General features: G+C 37.7%; 1 protein-coding gene across 1 annotated transcript in view; it reads left to right on the top strand.

The window, feature by feature from the left end:
• PHF21A (PHD finger protein 21A) overlaps nucleotides 1-22,293 on the top strand; it is a 207,114-nt gene that overhangs the window by 114,897 nt on the left and 69,924 nt on the right. The window lies entirely within an intron of this gene.

Below are 22,293 nucleotides of genomic sequence, written 5' to 3'. Positions count from 1 at the left end.
GCCCGGCTATTTTTTGGTTGCAGCTGTCATTGTTGTTTTGGCGGGTCCGGGCTGGGGATTCGAACCCACCACCTTAGATGTACGTGGCTGGCGCCTTAGCCAGTTGAGCTATAGGCGCCGAGCCCATTTAGTGATTCTTAACACATGATATAAGCAACTCAAGATTGAAATTCTATAGTAAAGACATCATTTTAAGCATATTTATTTGGCAAATTTACCTCTTTTTCAAGAACACACTTTCTTCTATGCAAAGGGACACCAATATTCTGGAAACATGACACAATTTTGGAATGCTAACCTAATCCTTTCTAGAAAGAGAACAGTCTTCCTTCTTAATTTTCTCACCTGGTCTTGGAAATGGGTTTTGGCACTTCCCAAATGTTTGTTTGGTTTCTGACCCGTCACCTAAGCTGCTTCTTTCTCCTTAAGCCCCATTGCTCTGTGCAGAATAGCTTTGTATAAGGCAGACTCACAAACTGATCATAGTGGAAGGGGCCTGAGTAATTAGCCATCAGGTATCCCCTCTGCCAGCCCCTGCCAGCCTTACAGAAAGCTACTAGACCACTGCTTACTTACACTGTCTCCTCTCACAAGTTTCTGGCTTATTTTATGGATGAAATAATACAAATTTCTTTAACGCTTCCTCTCTTTATTTGCTCATCATTTTTTCTTATTATTTTTTGTTCTCTTTGCAGATTGGTCACATATCATCCAAGGTATGAAACCTTAGCCCAGATACACTATAATAGAAACTAACAATACATGTTCTTTTTTATAATAGAAAAATATCAGAATTATATGTACATATGATTAACTTTTAGTTCTTTTATGTTATTCTTTCTTTCATTACAGCATGTGTCGCTCTAAAGAAGATATTGCTGACTTAAAGTAATCATGGAACACCCCCACACAGATCTTTTTTCCTACTAGTGTGATGCCAGCACTTTTTATTCCTTTGGTAGTTTTTTGCCTTCCAAAGTGAATTACTCTGCCCCTTGTCAGGAATTCCTGAAATGTGAATGCAAAGAAGACTTCTTTTTGTGGCACCTCTTGTGATGTGTGGCTCAGCATCAGTATCATTCCCAGATTCACAATATTCATGGAGGTGGTGTAAAATTTGATGAAATTAATTTTAAAATCTAATGATTCCTTCCATATACAGCTCCTAAACTTACAATGGGGTTTTGCTTGATAACCCCATCATAAGTTGAAAATATTGTAAATTGAAAATAACTTTTTATTTATTGATATTTTCAGTTTATGGTGGATTCATCGGGGGATTTATTAGGATGTTACCCACACCGAAATGCATTTAAGAAGCGTACTGGCTCGGCGCCTATAGCTCAACTGGCTAAGGCGCCAGCCACGTACACCTAAGGTGGCAGGTTCGAATCCCCAGCCCGGACCCGCCAAACAACAATGACGGCTGCAACCAAGGAATAGCCGGATGTTGTGGCGGGCGCCTGTGGTCCCAGCTACTTGGGAGGCGGAGGCAGGAGACTCGCTTGAGCCCAGGAGTTGGAGGTTGCTGTGAGCTGTAATGCCACGGCACTCTACCCAGGGGGACAGCTTGAGGCTCTGTCTCAAAAAAAAAAAGAAGCGTACTGAACGCATATTGCCTTCGCACCTTTGTGAAGACAAAAAAATCATTAAGTCAAACCATTATAAGTTGGGGATTGTCTGTATTTGAAATGCTTAGTTTAGGAATAATATTTTTCAACTATATCATGGTGTTAGCATTCAAAACAGGTTGCTTTTGAATTTGGAGTTGATACACTTGGTGCAGTTCCCAAGAGATAACTTAAGGTATAGAGAATTCTGGGTCATGTTCGTATTTGAGGAATTGTATAACTTGTAGAGCTGAATAGGACTGAAGAGGATAATATTTTATATTCTAGATCATAAGATGGTGTTAGACACAAGGGAAGAAGAAAAAGTGAAAGTGGGAACCAGTTTGTGTCCAGGGCCTGCTTTAAAGGGTACAGCAATAACACAGAAGCCTGGAACGTGCTCCCACCCGCTGCACATCTGCAGGGTGCTTTCCTCCCCCTGCTGCTGCATGAAGACCAATCGAAGGACATCGGAGCAGACTCCCCTGTTCTTTGGTGGCAGTTGTAATGAAAAATCGGCTTGCTGCAAGATACCAGTAGCTACTTCAGGGAATTGTAGTGTTATCCCCAAACATGTGACAGGATCTTATTTTGCAGATGTGTGAATGAAATGCCATGTCTGGGAATGTCAACAGGGAACAAAAGAAGACATTAGGAAATGGCACCACCTATGCCACAAAGTAGGGACCAAATCCAAGAAAAAGTAATCAGCTTTCTCCAAGTATTGTTGACTGGCAGAGTTGCCCATTTACTGTTGATTAGTAACCAGGATAGGTAAATGGAGTGGTTAAAAAAAACCTGCTTTCACAAGGGTAAAAGCAGGTTCTTAGAGCTGGCCTAAGTTCCTGTCATTTAGGTCAGGCAGTCTCTTCATTATAGCTGAAAGAAAGGAGTTTAAATGTAGAGAGTAGTGAAATGCCCCTAAGGAACATCCTTTGAGATACCATGACGTGATGGTTAAGATGATTAGGAACTTAAAAGTCAGGCACACTGGCTTCCCTGCTTCTTAGGGTTAGGTGTTTCCTTTTCTACTTCGGAGATGTAACTCACAGATAAAGCATGTTTCTTCGCTACTATATTTTAATGTTGTGTTATTTTTAGAGCAGAGCTGCCCTTAAGATTGAAGCAGAAATATAAAAACAAAGAAAGGAGCCAGTTAATTCTAACCAGAGACTAATGGGACTAAATTTCATTACTAACATTGGAATATAGTCTAATTGGTTAACTTAATACAAAGGTAAAGCATCAGGGTGTTGAACAGTGCTTGTTAACAGTGCAATTTATGGCATTGGAAAGAAAATACTCCATACTACCAACTCCAGAACTTACTCAGCAGTACAGTAGAGTATCTTTAAGTAAATTCTTACAATCTCTACTTTCAGTGTACTTTATTTGGCCTGGCCAAGTGCTTTGTGGTCCTGGTTCCTTCCTACTTAGTTTATAAAAGGCCATCTTAGTTTTTGGCATGGCATGCATGCTTACCAATGAAAGTTAACTTCTTCTGAGTTTACTCTAGTTCTTAAATGAAAAACTCAGATCACAGGCATCAAAGGGTATCATTACTGCCACGTTAAAAAGTGACATTCAGCTCAGTGCCTGCAGCTCAATAGGCTAGGACGCCAGCCACATACATCGGAGCTAGCGGGTTCGAATCCAGCCTAGGCCCGCCAAACAACAATGACAACCATAACCAAAAAATAGCTGGGCGTTGTGGCAGGCACTTGTAGTCCCAGCTACTTGGGAGGCTGAGGCAAGAGGATCACTTGAGCCCAAGAGTCGGAGGTTGCTGTGAGCTATGATGACACAGCACTCTACCCAGGGTGACAGCTTGAGACTCTGTCTCAAGAAAAAAAAAGTGACATTCTTTGTCTCCTATCTCCTGGAAACTATTAAAAAGTCATTCCTTCTTTTCCTCTTTAGAAAAGATAAAGCAAAACCAATAACTGAGAAGTTAACATCCAAGAAAGTTTAAAAATGGAGTCTGAGTTTCAAAGCCTCCAAAAAAAAAACGAAGTAGATTAGGCTTCCAGAATGGGAAAGACTTAATTTATTCCTCCTTTCTTTTTCTTGCCTTATTTTGACCAAATGAGTTTTTCTTTAAACACAATTTTAGGCTCAGCGCCTGTGGCTCAAGTGGCTAAGGCGCCAGCCACATAACACCTAAGGTGGCGGGTTCTAATCCCCAGCCCCGGCCCGCCAAACAATAATGATGGCTGCAACCAAAAAATGGCCGGGCATTGTGGCGGTCGCCTGTAGTCCCAGCTACTTGGGAGGCTGAGGCAGGAGACTCACTTGAGCCCAGGAGTTGGAGGTTGCTGTGAGCTGTGATGCCATGGCACTTTACCCAGGGGGATAGCTTGAGGCTCTGTCTCAAAAGAAAACAAAACAAAACACAATTTTAGCTTCTTACATGATTTGTGTGTTCTTGCTGTTTACAGTATAATACATTGATTTTGTCATAAAAAGTCTTGCCCTGGGTTACATTACTCTGAGATGTTATTTTAGAAGTTGGTGATATGCATCTGTGAGAGCATGCCGTGGTACGCAGTAAGCAGTGGCATTAAGCAAGTTAATCACCATCTGCTCCCACCTAAGCACTCTTGATGCAGCATCATCATGTTTTTTTTCCTTTACAACCATCAATTGCTATCTTGGCTTTCTTAACTTTTTTTTTAAAAAGTCAGGGTTTTGTCCAAATTTGCCAATTGTCTTTTGCCAAGTCATGTGATATACTTACTTGTAATTGTATGGAATCCCTTCCATAAGAAATTGAGTCAAATAGGTTAGTGGGATTTGAATGGATATATAAATTCAATTATGTACAGACAGCTATTTCCAAATAGCTGTTTTCTCTGAATTGATGAGAGATGAAGTCGTTGGACAATATTCTTTCAGTTTTAGAGATGCTCTTTTATTTTTCCCCTGTGTATTTACCCAATGGGACAAATATAACAGAAGTTAAATGGTAATACTTTATTCTACTGAAGATAGTGCAGAGCTTGAGCCCAGGACACCCAACAAACAAGTCATCAGGGCATTCTGGGGCATTTTGCTGCTTTTGAAGCATAGGATACTTTTTTAAAAACTTGTACAGCTAGTTAAAGTAATGAATTTAACCAAAATAATAAATTTTCTTTTTGGGTACCAATTGAGATTACAAAGTTGAAAAAGCAAAGTACAGTAATATGCAATTTGGGCAGTCTTTTCTTTTGACCCCCGATTTATTTTTTAAGAGAAAGATTAGTTTTTCCTATCAGTCTGCATATTTATAATGAGCAGTTTTCAGAGACAAAGCCATTTGCATTTTGATTTGTGTAATCTTTGTTAATTTTATAGAAATTAGGAAGAAAATCTTAATAGTAAGGATAATGATCTCTTTCTCGGTTTGTTTTTATTTATTTTATTTTATGTTTTAATGGGCAAGTCCTTAAGTGTTACTTACAAATATGGAGTTCTTCCTCATCAGGAGTTTTAGCTTACCAATAGCTTCATGGCACAGCACCACCAAGACACAGAATATCATCAGTCCACGTACTGGAGCAAGAAGAAAGCATATCTAAGTATTGTTTACAAAGAGTGGCTTATAAATATTGTTAACGTTCAAAATATAATATCTTCTTCTTCAGTCATTCTGAGTGACAAAAACTCATTTTTCACTGTACGAGATAATGAGAAAATAGCAAATATACTCTTTAAAAACTGACAGGTATACATTTTATGGACTTCAAAGTCTTATTATTTTTTTTCTCTTCTTACTTATTTTTCTGATTTTTGTAGGTATTGTGATATTTTACCCCTAAAAACTTTATCTCCAACATAACAATAGTGTAAGTATCATGGAAATTTAAGAGTCATATGGTACTGTTCTCTGGCTGAGTGTGATGGCTCATGCCTGTCTTGAGTACTCTGGGAGGCTGAGGCAGTCAGATTGCTTGAGCCCAGGTGTTCGAGACCAGCCTGAGCAAGAGCAAGGCCCTGTCCCTACGAAATATAGAAAAACTAGTAGGGTGTAGTGGTATATATCTGTAGTCCAGCTACTTGGAATGCTGACACAAGAGGATTGCTCAAGCCCAAGAGTTTAAGGTTGCTGTGAGCTATAATGATGACACGACACTCTACCCAGGGGGACAGAGTGAGACTCTGTCTCAAAAAAAAAACACAAACAAACAAACAAAAAAAACTATTCTCTAATAGAGTACTTCTCAGATTATCCATGGTAAATTAAAATTTCCAATCCATTGCTGACTGACTCTTGTAAAATACAATAAAATAAATTATCTAAAATTTTTTTTAAAAAATTTAAAAAGCATATTTACAAAGCATGAGCCCAATTGTATTATTGTATATTAACAGACTTGTAATCACTTTGTCAAATTTCTATAAGTGTTTTCGAATGTTTACTCTCAATTTTTGTACTTAATCTCATCACAGATAAGTAATAGTTTACAGTCAGTATGACGCTGTGTGGGCTATACTTTTGGGTAGCACTAATCTAATATTCACATTTTCCTAGAAAGTCATCATTATGCCATTATGATTTTTAGAAAGCTTTTTATTTTTACTCCCAGATCAGATCAAGGATCACTCATTGCATGTGCTGGTCATTTGTCTTTGATCTTTATAATAGTTTTCTGTTATTATTTTGGGGGTGGTTTTAGTTGACATTTTTGAAGAGTCCAGATCAGTTACTGTGTTGAATATCTTGCAGTTTTTATTTATCTGGTGGTTTCCTCATAATTAAGTTCAGGTTAAAAACATTTTTAGTAAGAACACTGTACTGTGCCTTCATTGCATCAGGGCACATCTTGTTGATTTGCCCCCTTATTGCTGGTGTTGATTTGATTACTGGTTGAGGTAGTGTCTGTTTAGCTAATTTCAGTGTTACAGTTCTGCATTCTGGATGATAAAATCATGTGATGATTCAGTTCAGTTTAATAAACATCTGTGAAGGCTATGAAGTTTCAGGTGATGAACTACAAAAATGAATGAGACCTAACCTCCCTTGTTCTGAGAGCACAGTATAGGAGATAAACATATAAACTACAAATTATAGTATAAAATAGACTACCAAATGTTACATGCCATTGTAGAGTTATAGGCAGGGTGATCTGTGACTATAGAGAAGGGAAATGCTAATCCTAAGCAGGAGATTTGGGAAGGGTTTGTGTAAGAAGTGGTGTTTGATCTGAGACTTCAAGAATGGGTAAAGTTTGGACAGATAGGTCTTGGATGGGAGGGAGGGAATAATTTAAGCAAAGGTACAGAGGCATTGTGTGTTTTAGAAATAGCAGATAATTCAGAGTGGTTGGAGGAATGGATATAATGGAAGGTGAAATATAACTGTTAAGGGTTTTAAATGCCTTATCAAGGAATTAGGGAGAAGACGTTGGGAAACTGTAAGCAGAGAAATGACATGGTGATAACACTTTTTGAGAAAGATTGTTCTGTCAGCAAAGGAATCTACAGTCATACACTGCCTAATGACGTATCATTCAAGAACATACAAGGGTGGTCCCATAAGGTTATAACGGAGCTGAAAAATTTCTGCTGCCTAGTATCTGTCCTAAGGTCACAGAACAACATGTTATTCGTGTACTTATGGTCATCTTAGCCTGCTGCAAACAGACAGACTTCACTGCCAGTTGTATAAAAATTTAGCACATACCATTATGTACAGTACAAAATACTTGATAGTAAATCGTGTTACAGGTTTATGTACTTCCTGTCTTTTGTTATTTTAGAGTGTACTCCTTGTACATAGATATAGATAGGGATATATAAAAGTTAACTGTGAAACAGCCTCAGGCAGGCAGTTCCTTTAGGAGGTATTCTAGGAGAAGGCATTGTTATCATAGGAGATGACAGCTCCATACATATTATTGCCCCTGAAGACCTTCCAGTGGGGCAAGGTGTGGAATGATGTTGATGATCTTGACCTTGGATAGACCTAGGATAATGTGTTTGTGTCTTCATTTTTGATAGAAAAGTTTAAAAAGTAAAAAAAAAAAAAAATTTAAAAATAGAAAAATGCTTATAGAATAAGGAGGTGAAATATTTTTGCATGCAGTGGGTTTGTGTTTTAAGCTAAGGATTACAAAGTGTCAAAAAGTTAAAATGAAAAAATTTTGGAAAGTGAAAAAGTTACACTAACCTGGGGTGGTGCCTGTGGCTCAAAGGAATAAGATGCTAGCCCCATAAACCAGAGGTGGTGGGTTCAAACCCAGCCCCGGGCAAAAAAAAAAAGTTACACTAAGCTAAGGTTAATTTAATGAAGAAATGTTTTTAATAAACTTAGTATAGCCTAAGTGTACAGTGGTATAAAATCCACAGTAGTGTAGTAATGTCCTAGGCCTTCACATTCACTCACTGACTCACCAGAACATTTTTCCAGTCCTGCAGGTTCCATTCATGTTATGTGCCCCGTGCAGGTGTATAATTTCTTATCTTTTATACTGTACTTTTTACTGTACCCTTCCCATGTGTAGGTACATGAATGCTTAGCATTGTGTTGTAATTGCCTAGGGTATTCAGTATAGTAACATGCTATACAGTATATAGCCTATGTGTGTAGGAGGCTGGACTGTTTAGTTTTGTTTAAATACACTTTATGATGTTCATGTGACCACCACATCTCCTAAGAATACTTTTCTCGGGATGTATCCTTGGCAATAAGCAAAGCTTGACTGTGTATGTTTTAGATGAAGAGATACCAGTTAGGAAGATGTTACACACAGTACTCCCACCTTATCTGTAGTTTAACTTCCCAAGGTTTCAGTTACCCAGAGTCAACCATGATTCAGAAATACTACATCACTCACTACTCTTGTGCTTTGAGGCCATTATTAGGATGAGTTCACGAATTTAATTATCAGATCTTGTATATTGGGTTCAGTACCATCTTTGGTTTCAGGTATCTGATGGGGCGGCTTAGAATTTGTCCCCCAAGGATAAGATGGCACTACCGTAAATGTTCCTCTTATGAGTGGGACAGAAGAACAGGACAGTACAAAAACTAATTAGATGTAAAGAGTGAGGGGGATGATGAAGTGAACCTGCCTAGGACTCCTAGCTCAAGCAGGTAGGGTATCATTAAGATAGTAAACTGCAAATGTTTGGTTTTGAGAAGATCAAATTTGAGCTGTTGGTGGAACTTTAAGATAGAAATGTTTATCATACAGTTAGAAATGTGGATGTGGGGTAACAGGAGAGGCCAGCACTGGAGATACAGACTTACGGACCTCTACGCTGGGTTCTTTATATATGTTGCCTCATTTAATCTTCACAGCAACCCTTTTAGGTAGATACTTTGTTTCCATTTAAGAGGTTGGTAATTGGGAGACTGAAGAGAGTTACTAAGTGAGGGCCAGGACTCTATCCAGGTTACATAGTCTTCCACTGTTTGTGAAGGAGATGATGCTGCATTGAGATCAAGCGCAGTTACCTAGGGAATGAGTATAGAGAGGAAAAGAAAAGTACTGAACTAAAAGGGTCTAAGAAAGCTTTCAGTGACAGGAGAGCAGAGGGGCCCAAGAGGAGCATGGTCATTAGTACAGTTGCTCAAAGAGGTCCAGAAAGACCAAAGGTTTGAATAGTTCTTGAGGGAAATTGATAGGTGTCACAGAAGAGTGACTAGAAGATGAGGGTAAAGATGGCATGAACTTCGGCAGAGCCTATGACCTGACTAAAAGATTCTTTCCAGTAGTAATGAACAGCTCAGAAGCAGGGGTTGTGAAGGTCACAAGGAAAAGGGGTCTAGTGTGATGGAGAGCATAGTGAAAATGGTTTACCATGTGTCCTGGGATGGACAAGAAATAATGAGGCTGCAACTAGTTGATACTCATCTGGAAATCTAGTCAGAGCAGAGGACCTAGAATGTACAGTTTGCTTCTGATTTTTTGCATAAAGTTTTAAAATTAATGTTACACTCAAGTTTTTGGTCTTTTTTGTTGTGTTCGTATACAGAATGAAAAGACGAGTTAAAAGTGATTCCTTCATCTTTGCCAAAACTGCTCTTGAACTCATGCTGAACTCATGGATATCCCAAAACATATTTTGTTTTAGAGAAATTTTGTTAGCTAAATACGTTGCTTGAGGCTCAGCACTGGCCCATACACCGGGGCCGGCAGGTTCAAACATGGCCCAGGCCTGACAAGCAACAATGACAACTACAATAAAACAAAAAAAATAGCCGGGTGTTGTGGCAGGTGCCTGTACGTGGGAGGCTGAGGCAAGAGACTCACTTAAGCCCAAGAGTTTGAGGTTGCTGTGAGTTGTGACGCCACGACACTCTCCTGAAGGTGACATGGTGAGACTCTGTCTCAAAATAAATAAATCAATAAATAAATAACATTGCTTGAAACAGCATCTATATTTTGCATGACTCAGAGAAGAAAAGTTTGACCTTAACCAAAACTTGTTTATGAATTTAGAAATTAAAAACAATGCTTAGTACCAAGTGGGAGACATTCTTGAAATTTTTCAGTTGATTCATTGAACATACACCCTATCATAAGCGAGGCTAAAAAAAGTGAAATTACTCATTAAAACAGCTTTTGCCCTCGAGGAGCTCCCAATCTAGTGCAGTGATTTTTAACTGGTGTGCCATGAGAGGATCTTAGGTGTGCTATGAAAATTTTTAAAGATTATTATTTAAGTTATTTTCCAAAGAAGTTTCAGAACACAGTAAGTAAATTCTTTTTTTTTTTACTCTTTTTTTAATCAACATAATTTAAGTGTGCCACAGAGGTTTCACTGTAGGTTCAAGTGTTCCATGAGATTAAAAAGGTTGAAAACACTGATCTAGTGGGAAGATCAAAGAGCCCAGTTACTCTTTTAAGAAGTTTAATAATCAGGGGGAAAATGGAACTTTAATTTAGTGGATGCCTGTGTTCTATTGAACACTTTATTGAGAGAGAGAAGGTTTGTTATATAGAGGAGAGTTGAGCATGCTTATTTACAGTTGGAGGGGAAGGAGCCAGTGAGATGCTGTTCTCTGTCTGGTTACTTTAATTGCTCACATACTCCCAGCAACTCAACCTTTCAAATCAACTAATCTTTATCCTGGCCCTCTGGGTAGGGGTGGAGAGTTAGGGGAGGTGGACTGTGAAATTCCCAAAATAAAGGGAAAAGACAAACAAACATTTATTTTGATTTCTTGTTCTTGTCTAACTTCTGTGAGCCAAGGCTTTGCCTGCTGACTTAGAAAATCCACAATTTCTTCCACAACCAACACGTTTTATTTTTGTTTTGTGATGGTTATTGACTTGCAGTATTATGAATTCCAAAAGATAAGACCCCCCAAAAAAGTACTTGAAAGCCAGATATAATTTAATTTTGAGTTGTCTATATCATGATTCCGAACAGTGTTGTAAAACAGAAAGGAATGTTGGCATTCCTTTGTTGTTTGGGTCGGGGTTATACCACTTACCTGTATAATAATTATAGACAAATCACTGAATCTCCTTGCGCCTCAGTTTATTTTTCTGTAAAGTAAGTATCTTCATAAGATTGTTGTGTGAGGTACAAAATAACAGTGTAGTTAAAACAAAAGGCTTTGTAAACTGTAATATCGTTTATATTTATAGAATGGTGACATTTTAAAAAATAGTTGGATATCTTGGACTGGCCTTTGTCCCAGGGGACTTAATCATTGAATTATTAAATTTCTACATTATTAATTTTCCTTAGAAATATTCAAGAAACTAACTCATGGATATAAATCTGGAGAGAACTTTAGTTTTTGTCTTCAAAAGATTATTCTCATTCCTGCAACTGACTCTAAAACTAGGCATATTTTTTCCCCATTTTTTAACAGTATGATATTAAGAAACTAAATGAATGTTCTTAGATTTTCTAAAATTTTTTGATTCTAGGATAGAAACAGGAATAATCTTTTGTTAGAAGCTTCATAAATTAAGGTACTTATTTAATGAAAGAAAGCACTTTACAGTGGCTTATGCCTTTAATCATAGCACTCTGGAAGGCCAAGGTAGGATCACTTGAGCTTAGAAGTTCAAGACCAGCCTGAGCAAGAGTGAGACCCCCATCTCTACTAAAAATAGAAAAATTAGCCAGGTGTTGTAGCAGGTGCATGTAGTCCTAGCTGCTTGGGAGGCTGAGGCAGGAAGATCACTTGAGCCTAGGTGTTTGAGGTTGCTGTGAGCTATGAGGCAACAGCACTTTAGCCTGGGGCAACAGAGTGAGATTCTCAAAAAGAAAACAAAACACTATAAATGTCTGATGGGCCATCCCCCTATTTTCAAAGAAATAACTGAGCACCTAATTGTGTAAGCTAGATAAATGAAATGCAAGGTAATGAAAGAGTTATACTAGATGAAGTGACCATTATCCTCAGGGTCTGTACATTCTGCATCAAAAGATAAAACAGTACACGTAAAACATTTAACAAACAAATTTCTACTGCATAGTGGTATTCTAACTCAGGCTGTATAGCCACACTGCCTGAGCTAGAATCCTGCTCTGGCTCTGCCATTTACTACTTTTGGAATATTGGAAAGTTAATTTTTCTGTGCTTCAGTTTCTCTATCTGTAAAATGGGACACTGTATACCAATTTCATAGGATTTCTTTGAAGATTAAATTATGTAATATATAGTTAATGTACTAAGAACTGTGACTGCCATATAGTAAGTACCACAAAAAGTGTTCGCAGCTGCTCTGATCGTTATATGTTTAGATGGTAAATCTTATGGTTCAAACACTTGGTGTAATAGGGTTTCACAGATCATTGTAGGCAGGTAAGAGTCAAGAAAAGTTTTATAGAGGAGGTGGTACTAATCAGAATCCTCAGGGGTAGATGGATAAACAGAGTTGGGTACTGAAGGACCAGGTAACATCATCAACAAAAGCTTAAAAATGTGAACCAATTTGTTGAGTTGACAGCAGGGACGAATCCAAGTAAGATGGAGGGTAAGCGTTGGTCAGGTCAGCAGTGGAATGGGAGTGAGTAGGTTAGGCAAGATTATTAGGCTGAGCATGGCATTTTGCAGTTGCATTCACAATTATTTACTTAAATCTAACATTATATCATTCAGATTTATTTATGTGAGATACAATCACACATTACGTAGGTCAGACAATTAAGATCACGAACTCATCCTAGGAAAAGTGCTAGATACCCCATTGCTGAATATCACGATGGTGGGGAAGGTGGGACTCCCTTTGGGAAGCCATACATTGATGCCAGTCCACCCTTTAAAGCACTTTTCCTAGGATGAATTTGTGAACATAATTGTCAGTCCTTATATGATGACAGTTCTAATGGCCATTCCAGAAAAAGAGTTCCAAAATTGCTTTGAAGGAAGGACTAGGTGTTGGCATCAGTGCATGGCTTCCTAAGGTGAGTACTTCAAAGGTAACCATAGTGATATGCGGCAATGAGGTATGTAGCACTTTTTCTAAGATGAGTTTGTGAACATAATTGTCTGACCTTGTATTATTATTATTTTCATTTAAATTTTATAAATATACTGGAACTCAGAAAGGTGGGAACTCTTCACAGCATCAGTATTTCATGCTCAAACCCAGTCCCATCTCTGTCATATCTTGCTATTATATCTCTTCCTTTGCTAAATACACGCACAGATTTGCCCGCCAACCCAGCCAGTCAAAGTAGGTTATTTTCCCATCTTCTCCCCTTGACCATGAAGTAGCTTTCAGGCTTTTGGGGCTTCTCTAGTGAAGCAAATCCGGATCAGGATGAGATGTAAACCACCTGTTTCCTAAGACCTTCAGGAAAGTAAGAGGAATTTTGATCAAATTTAGCAAATCTTTTCAGAGTTCAGTCAGTATGAGGCCCAAAGTAGCCCAAATATGCTTCATATGTGAACTCTGCTTTATGTTTTCTCTAGTAAGAATACAAACACAAAAAAATTTCAATTAAAGATCCCACAAATATTGTAAGATTTTATTGAATTATCATCTGAACCTTATATATTTCGTCTCATATTTTATATGATAGGCTGTATGGGTATGAGTATGTGGGTAAATAAACATACAGTGCAGGGGGAAGGTGTTGAAATGTTGAAGTTAACATTCCCAGGTAGAAAGTGGACTAGTTTTCTAAACTTCACTCTGTGTTAGTCTCCACCTACCAGTCAGCTAGTAGAAAACCAGCAAAAGTTCCTTTCTATTCTTACTTGCAGCTTGGAAATCCCACAAGTACAAAGAAAAAAAGTAGAGCAGACATGCTATTAGGAATGTAAATAACATAATAGCACTTACTGTGATAGATCCTGTACTTTATTAGAGACTCTGACATTCCAGGGAGGAGTGAGATGGAGAAGTCCATTATCCTAAGGCTTAAAAATGATAAAAATGAATCATACTCATGGAAATTCTAGAATATGTCCATTGTTAGGTTATGTGAAGGGGTATACATCTCACTTCTTTCTCATCAATTTTGGTTTAAGTTAATGTAACTAAATTAAAATCATGATGGATTTAATATGCTAGCAGTTTATTTTTGATGTGAATAAAATTAACAGTAAAATTATGATAAAAGAGAGAGAAATATCTTCTGTAAAGTGCCACAGTTTCCTGACTTCAGAGCTGCCATGGCTTCTTGAAAAGTGAGGTGGCCCTTTTTGTCTCTTAGAAACTCACCATCACTTGGTATGTTTTTGAGCACATGGTAGGTATGCATTGAGCAAGTGTTAATAAATGAGTCATTCACATCATGACCAGAGGGAATAAAGATCACTTTTTTGATTAGTCATCCTGTATTTAAATGTTTTTGAAACAGGAAATTACCTGTAAAATGACCTTGCAGGGTAGCTTTAAAGATAAAATTTTGTGAAATGTGTGGTATATACAAGTCACTTAAATAAATAAGTATAGTTGTTATTTTTAAATTTTATTGACTGTTGTTCTGACTTTGACTTTGAATTTTTCTGAGATCTTTGAAAATGCATATTTTATGTATTGATTAGTATTTTATGCCTTTGAAGGAAAGAATAGAAATAGTATTCTGTTCTAAATAAAGGGTATATTTTTATGCCATTTTTACTGTAGGCAAGTCTGTCACTTTATAACAGGCATTCAAGATCGTTCCCTGATTAATGTAAGTGAGTATTTTAAAACAAGACATTTGACCAGTTGAATAAATTGTAGTAGTAACCTGTTGTAAACTAGATACAGCTGAAATCTCACTGATTCCACTAGATGGCGTTAATTCATTAAGTGATAACTTTATCCTCCTGCTTAGGCAGACAGCTACTGATGTGAGATGAACTGATTTTCAATTATCTTTAGAGGGTGTGTTTGGCGTACACTTTCAGATTCCTTGCTATTTATGTAGGGTGATTTGTGGAGGTTATTTAGGAAGTTTAGGAAGATCAGAAGGGTAAGGGCATGTTTATCCAAACTTAAAAGAACTATAATAAGCTACAGTATTTGGTTAGGTGCTTATTGTGACCTAGCCTTTGCCCTAATTGTATATCCAACTAAAAGATTAAGAACTTATTATTTTCTCATAGTTTATTGTCCTATAATCCTAATTCTTTTCTGGGCTTCTAGAAACAAATGAAAATGGGAAGCCGACATTTCTTAAAGCATGTAACTTACAATGGATTTAATTTTTTTTTTTTTTTTTTGAGACGGAGCCTCAAGCTATCCCCCTGGGTAGAGTGCCATGGCATCACGCTCACAGCAACCTCCAACTCCTGGGCTCAAGCGAGTCTCCCGCCTCAGCCTCCCAAGTAGCTGGGACTACAGCCGTCTGCCACAACGCCTGGCCATTTTTTGGTTGCAGCCATCATTGTTGTTTGGCGGGCCCAGGCTGGGGATTCGAACCCACCACCTTAGGTGTATGTGGCTGGTGCCTTAGCCACTTGAGCCACAGGCGCCGAGCCATGGATTTAATTTTAAAATCAATTTGTTTTGGCTCTGCACCTGTGGCTCCAGCAACTAGGGCGCCAGCCACATACACCTAGGGTGGCGGGTTCGAATCCAGCCCGGGCCCGCCAAACAACAATAATGGCTGCAACAAGAAAAATGGCCAGGCGTTGTGGCGGGCGCCTGTGGTCCCAGCTGCTTGGGAGGCTGAGGTGGGAGACTCGCTTGAGCCCCAGGAGTTGGAGGTTGCTGTGAGCAGTGAAGCCATGGCACTCTACCCAGGGGGACAGCTTGAGGCTCTGTCTCAAAAAAAAAAAAAATCAATTCGTTTTTATTTTTAGGAACTAGGTCAACAGCGATCCACTTGTAGAATATTCTAGTTCTTTAGTCATAAGTGTAAAATAAAAATGAACATCCCAATTCTTTAATTCTCTGTCTGAATTTGAATTACTTATTATCAGCATAAAACCATTTTATATTAGACCAGTCCGTGTTCAAAGCTTAAAAATTGTGCTTTTCCACAGGCATTTATAGGCTCCAAATAATTAAGCTGTTTTACTTATGTTTTATTTCCTTGCTATCCTTAAGGGTTCTGAAATTGAAATTTTTTAAAGAACATTTCACGTACAAAAAAATATTTCTGCATTTCTTTAGAAGTGTTCTTTACGATCGGATTCATGTAGCTAGAGTGTTTCAGAATTGATGGGATGATCCATCTTGAGCCATAGAGACTTAATTGCTCTACAAATATTATTCTTTAATTCATCTGTTCATGGGGAGGCAAGGGGGGTAGTGCTGATGGTTCCCTTAATGTTTATTTAACTGTTCCAGTGTAAGGCAGTTCAGATTTCTTAGTAGAAAGATTGTTGATAGTTTCATTTACTGGTAAGTAATAAAAAGCCGAGAATAACCAGGGACTTTTGCCAATAGAGTCAGAGTAATCTGTTTTATAAGTCAGAACAGGAAGGTCTGAACATTTGGTGCCAATTCATCAAATTAATATCACAAGTGAGGATTTTGCTTTCTGTTATAATCTTAGAAAGCTTCAACCAATAAAGCAACTCCTTAAGATTATTTACAAGGTATAACTCCACGGTGACCAATTTTTTGTGTGTCTTGTGAACTTCAGTCTAATCACATCTTGTGCCTATACAAGTAGTCCCTCTTGTCCAAAGGGCATACAGTCCCCCACCCCACCCCCTGTGGATGCTTGAACTCACAGATAGTACCAAATCTTGTGTATACTATGTCTTTTCACATAGATACATACGTATGATAAAGTTTTTTATAAATTAGATGTAGTAAAAGATTAACAACAATAATAATAGAACAGTTATATCAATACACTGTAGTAAAAGCTACACGAGTGTGTTCTGTCTCTCAGAATATCTCACTGTATATAATACAGTGAATATCCCTTATCTGAAATGCTTGGGACCAAAAGTATTTTTTGCATTTTGTAATATTTGCATATATGTAATAAGATATGTTGGGGTTAGGACCCAAGTCCAAAAATGAAATTGATTTATGTTTCACATACACCTTATACACATAGCCTGAAAGCAATTTTAAACACTATTTTAATTAATTTGGTATGTGAAACAAAGATTTGACTATGTTTTCATTACAACCCATCACATGAGGTCAGGTGTATAATTTTCCAGCTGTGATATCATGTCAGTGCTCAAAAAGTTTCAGGTTTTGGAGCATTTTGCATTTAAAATGTTCATATTAGGGATGTGCGACATGTATTTCGGACTGCAGATAACTGAAACTGCAGAAAGTGAAGCCACAGATACGGGGGAACTGCTGAGTTTGTGCTTATTGGTGTTGACAGGCATGTGTTAAACTTTAACTGTTTAATCTTTTTTTCCATATTCAGAGATAACTGTTGGAAAAAGCAAACCTTGTTGCATAATGCTTGAGTTTACTTCCTTATGTTTTCTTTCTTTTAGGAGGTTAGATATAAGAAAGAAGGGGAATACATTGAGTGTATGTAAGTTTATAAGGTCAGAGAACTAAGTTTTGTGAACTTATCCAAGGAAAAATGCCACATACCTTATTGCTGAATACCACTACAGTAACCTTTGAAGTACTTCCCCTGGGAAGCTGTGCACTGATGCCAGCCCCTAGTTCACCCTTTGAAGAACGCTTTCTAGGACAAGTTCACAAACTTACTTGTCAGACCTCGTATATGCATGTAGTGAATGAGAGAGAGGGAGAGATCATCTTTTCAGGAGGCATTAATTCTGTTTTACAGTCAGGTTGCTGGGTGATGAGTTCCCTGAAGAGTTTGGTGGAAAGCTTTCTGGTCCTGACTATGGATATAGTGTTCATTTGCAGTAAAATTCAAGTACTATAACAAAGTAAATACTTCTGTGATATGCAAACCAACATGAAGTAAAATGAGTTTCTGTTGGATAAGAGGTTAAATGAGTACAGTTCATTAAACTGTTATATTGAAGAAAAGGATATAGGGTATTCTGTTATAGTCACCGATCAAATATTTGAATTCATGAAATATCATCACTTACATACTTTAAGCAGCTTTTAATATAATCTTAGAACAAAGACTCCCTCTCTCTCTGTCCTTTACCCCCCATAGTCTCTTTTTTTTTTTATCTATTAAAAGTGAAATCCTTTCCTTTAGTCAGATGTACAGATTTTTTCCAGGGTCCAGGACATCTCAGATTGATTCACTTTGTAATACAGAAACACCATCTGCAATGTCAGATCATTTCTTAGAAAATTGACTGTTAAGAGCTCTTACATTGAGTAATTTGATTTTTATGAAGATGAATATCTAGTGAAACTTCTTACCAGTATGCATAATTTGATGATTTTAAAAATCTAAGGAAAATAGATTCAAATATTTTAAATAAAATGAGATAAGAAAAAAGGGAAAGGGCTTTTATTCATTGGCTTATCTTTTTAATTTTCTGCTTTGTGACTCCATTAAAAAAACAACTCTATAATTTTGAAGCTGAGATTCTGAAATTACCACTCTTCTAAAAATATCACTTACAGCTGAAACTTAATATATTTGAAGCATTTTTGTTTTGGGTACGATACATATTTTCATAAAGATGTATTTCCAGATGGAAACAGTGTTGAGGCTTCTGAAATAGGGAACCTTTCCAAAACAGGCTGTGGTTGCCTGGGTGAAGAATATTAGGTTGCAACACTCAATAAGGAAATCCTGGCATAGGAAGCACTTGATGAAGGGCAAATATCTATGGAGTATAAAAATGTTTTTACAGGCATTTGTGTGGGCCTATATGCAAGGTCTTGACAATACCTCTCAAATTAAAAATCATGCTTTGTAGTGTGCTGAGCCATGCGCATACTTCCATCTTTGCTTCTGTTCTATATAATATATCATTCTTATTTTTAATCTTCTACAAGTACTAGTCATCATCTTACTGAGAATTGCAGCCTTTTCTGACTCTGCCCTGCATGAAAATGTCATCATAATAAGGGGCAGCAGAAGAAGTTTATGGTATTTTAAAAAGTTAGTTACAAACTATCAGTTTATTATTTAGTGTCATTATTAATACTGTGAATACTAAATATATTACAAGTCTTTAATTTTATAAAAGATTTTCTCTTTTTTCTTTTAGCAGGTGAAGGGAGGATAGGTGGCTATCCTAATTTTGTAACAGTAGAAACTAACACCGAAGAGAGGCTGAGTGATGACTAGATTCACATAGATGGTGTGAAAAGGCAACTGGCATGCTGGTTTTTAAGATTGTTTTAGCCTTTAGTGCAAGCTTTTGTAAATATAGGTATAAAGTTTTCGGGGAGATACATATATACACACACACACACATACACACACACACACATCTATATAATTTTAGCTTCTCTTGAGGAAGGTTCTATTGAAAATGTTACTCTACAGCTCAGCACCCATAGCACAGTAGTTATGGTGCCAGCCACATACACCAAGGGTGGCAGGTTCGAACCCGGCCTGGGCCAGCTAAACAACTGCAACAAAAAAATAGCCAGGCGTTGTGGCGGGTGTCTGTAGTCTCAGCTACTTGGGAGGCTGAGGCAAGAGAATCGCTTAAGCCAAAGAGTTGGAGATTGCTGTGAACTGTGACACCATGGCACTCTATCAAGGGTGACATAGTGAGATTCTTGTCTCAAAAAAATAAAAAAGGAAATTATTCTACTCATGTTTATATAGTCTCAGAATGTCTCAAAATAATTTGAAATGGGTTTATACTATTTGGAGGAGAAGAAAGGTTCACAGAAACAAACTTAACTAACATTGCAAGTATAGAAGAGTGGGAAATCATAGTATTTAATCTTAAATGAAATTTCTGTAGCAGATACATATTTATTCAATGAATTCATTTTATGGTGAATTCATCTAATTTGACCTATGTCTTAAGTAAAGAGATACCATCCACTTAATGTTGAAAACATTTGACTGTTTTGTTTTTGAGATTGAAATTTTTATTATTACAAATATGAAATTTTGCTTTTGGGGAAGAAGAGACTTGAATAAATATTACAAACTAGGTACTTGGTAGAGGGGGCTTGGGGGGGTGTCTCTAAATTCTCTGATATGTGTGCACAGTTTTTATGTATATGTTTGTAAAATGTTCATGTATATGTTTGTGTACATGTGTATTTGCATTTTGGGGAGACAGAGTCAAAAATTGTTCGTTATACCCCTTCCCTTTAAGAAAGGATGTGTGTGACACGTTTCTCCAATGATAGTGTCTATGATCTAAATCAGTCCCCTTATTATGTTAGAACAGGCGTCCTCAAACTATGACCCGCAGGCCACATGCAGCCCACCTAGGACATCTATCTGGCCCGCCAGGTGTTTTTGCTGCTGCTGCCTGTCCTGCTTACCAGCCCGCAGTCCAGCCCTCCAACAGTCTGAGGGACAGTGAACTGGACCCCTGTTTAAAAAGTTTGAGGACCCCTGGGTTAGAATATAAAACATTTTCCCCTCTCAATCAAAGAAGACCATTTTCTCAAAATAGTTCTAAAAAAGCGGTTCTCAACCTGTGGGTTACGACCAGTGAAAATACAACCTGCATATCAGATATTTACATTACAATTCATAACAGTAGCAAAATTGCAGCTATGAAGTAGCAAAGAAAATAATTTTATGGTTGGGGGTCACCACAACATGAGGAATTGTATTAAAGGATCGCGGCATTAGGAGGCATTAGGAAGGTTGAGAGCCACTGTTCTAAAAGCTAAAAGTGTTTGCTTGGGGTTCTTCTCTAATAAATAATTTGTAAACAGAAAGAAGTGTAGTAGGATTACCATTGAAAAGTTAATAAATTTCACAGGTTATAGTAAGTACAAATTACAGATTAGCTTCTTTCTGAAGCCATTCCACAATTATTTTGAGGACTAGGTACTCTAGTTACAAAGTCCAAATACAGGCTCGGCGCCTATAGCTCAACCGGCTAAGGCTCCAGCCACGTACACCTAAGGTGGTGGGTTCGAATCCCCAGCCCGGACCCGCCAAACAACAATGACGGCTGCAACCAAAAAATAGCCGGGCATTGTGGCGGGCGCCTGTGGTCCCAGCTGCTTGGGAGGCGGAGGCAGGAGACTCGCTTGAGCTCAGGAGTTGGAGATTGCTATGAGCTGTAATGCCATGGCACTCTACCTAGGGGGACAGCTTGAGGCTCTGTCTCAAAAAAAAAAAAAAAACAAAGTCCAAATACAGAAACAAATCTTGAAGGTGGAGTCAAGGAAGAAGTCATTCAGAGGAGCTGACCTCACCGTTAAGACCTAGTCCAATGTGCCAGGTTGTAATGATTTAGATCATTAATGGATTGTGTTATTTGAGAGGGATTTTTTTTAAACATTAAGTAGGGTTAGTAAATTTTCAGTAGTCAAATTTTAATGAAAACATTTACTCGTATGAATTGGAGTTTTATTTTTATATATTAGTTTTACTGTTTTGTTCTTACTAAAAATAGTTACTCTTTTTCTTACATTTTCTCATGAAATCCTTCAGAACCACTTCTAGAAATGGCATCATTTTACCATAAGTATTTTGTTTTCTCCCCTATCCAGTTTTTATGAAGTAGTGCTAACTCTGCCTTAATTTGATTTGGCATCCCTGCAATTGAACATTTGTAAGTATCTTGTATTATGGCCCATCTGGGTTGTCATAGAAACCAAAGACCTCCATTCTCTTTCCTCTAGTTAAAAATGGAATGCAAACAGGGCTTCAAAGTGACGTTTTTTTCTAGTACGAGTGACAGCCCTGTGAAGTGCAGAACAGAAAGGTTTCTTATTGGTTTTATTCTCCCATGGCCTATCATACCAGTTAACTCTGATGGGCTCAGCTTTTCTCTTGAAAATCTGGCAAGATACTAATGGAATCTTTTAAATGTAAGCATCAGGAGGAAAAAAGGAATGCAGTTAATCCTTTTCCTGCTCTTTTCTTATAGAAAAATGCGGTGTTAGCTAGCAGTGTTTTTGTTTCCTTCCCTGTGCGATCAGGTGGTCTTTTGAAGCTGAGTGCACGCGTTAGAAACACTAGTCAGTACCTCTTGGGTTTCCATTATTAGTCTTGGGTGTTAACTTCTAGGTCAAATGAGCGCAGTTTTATCTCACTAGAATCCATAAGCCCATTGGCCAAGTAGATGGCAGTAATTTATTAGAATAGAAGTTTGTTTATATGGCAATATATGTATGATAGCTTGTCATTGGACCTAGTGACGAAACAGTGAGCCTCATTTCCAGCCCTCCTACTAGTCGCAGTATCTTTGGCTTTGCCTTGTTGGTTTCTCAATTTCCCCATTTCCTTCAGATTCTCTACTGGAGCCATACATGGCTTTAAGCTT

This window comes from Otolemur garnettii, unplaced genomic scaffold (genome assembly GCF_000181295.1).
Source record: "Otolemur garnettii isolate 467f Iridium unplaced genomic scaffold, OtoGar3 scaffold00001, whole genome shotgun sequence".
Taxonomy (NCBI): Eukaryota; Metazoa; Chordata; class Mammalia; order Primates; family Galagidae; genus Otolemur; species Otolemur garnettii.
The sequence above is the reverse complement of the archived record's forward strand: the minus strand, read 5'-3'. Positions and strand labels throughout refer to the sequence as shown.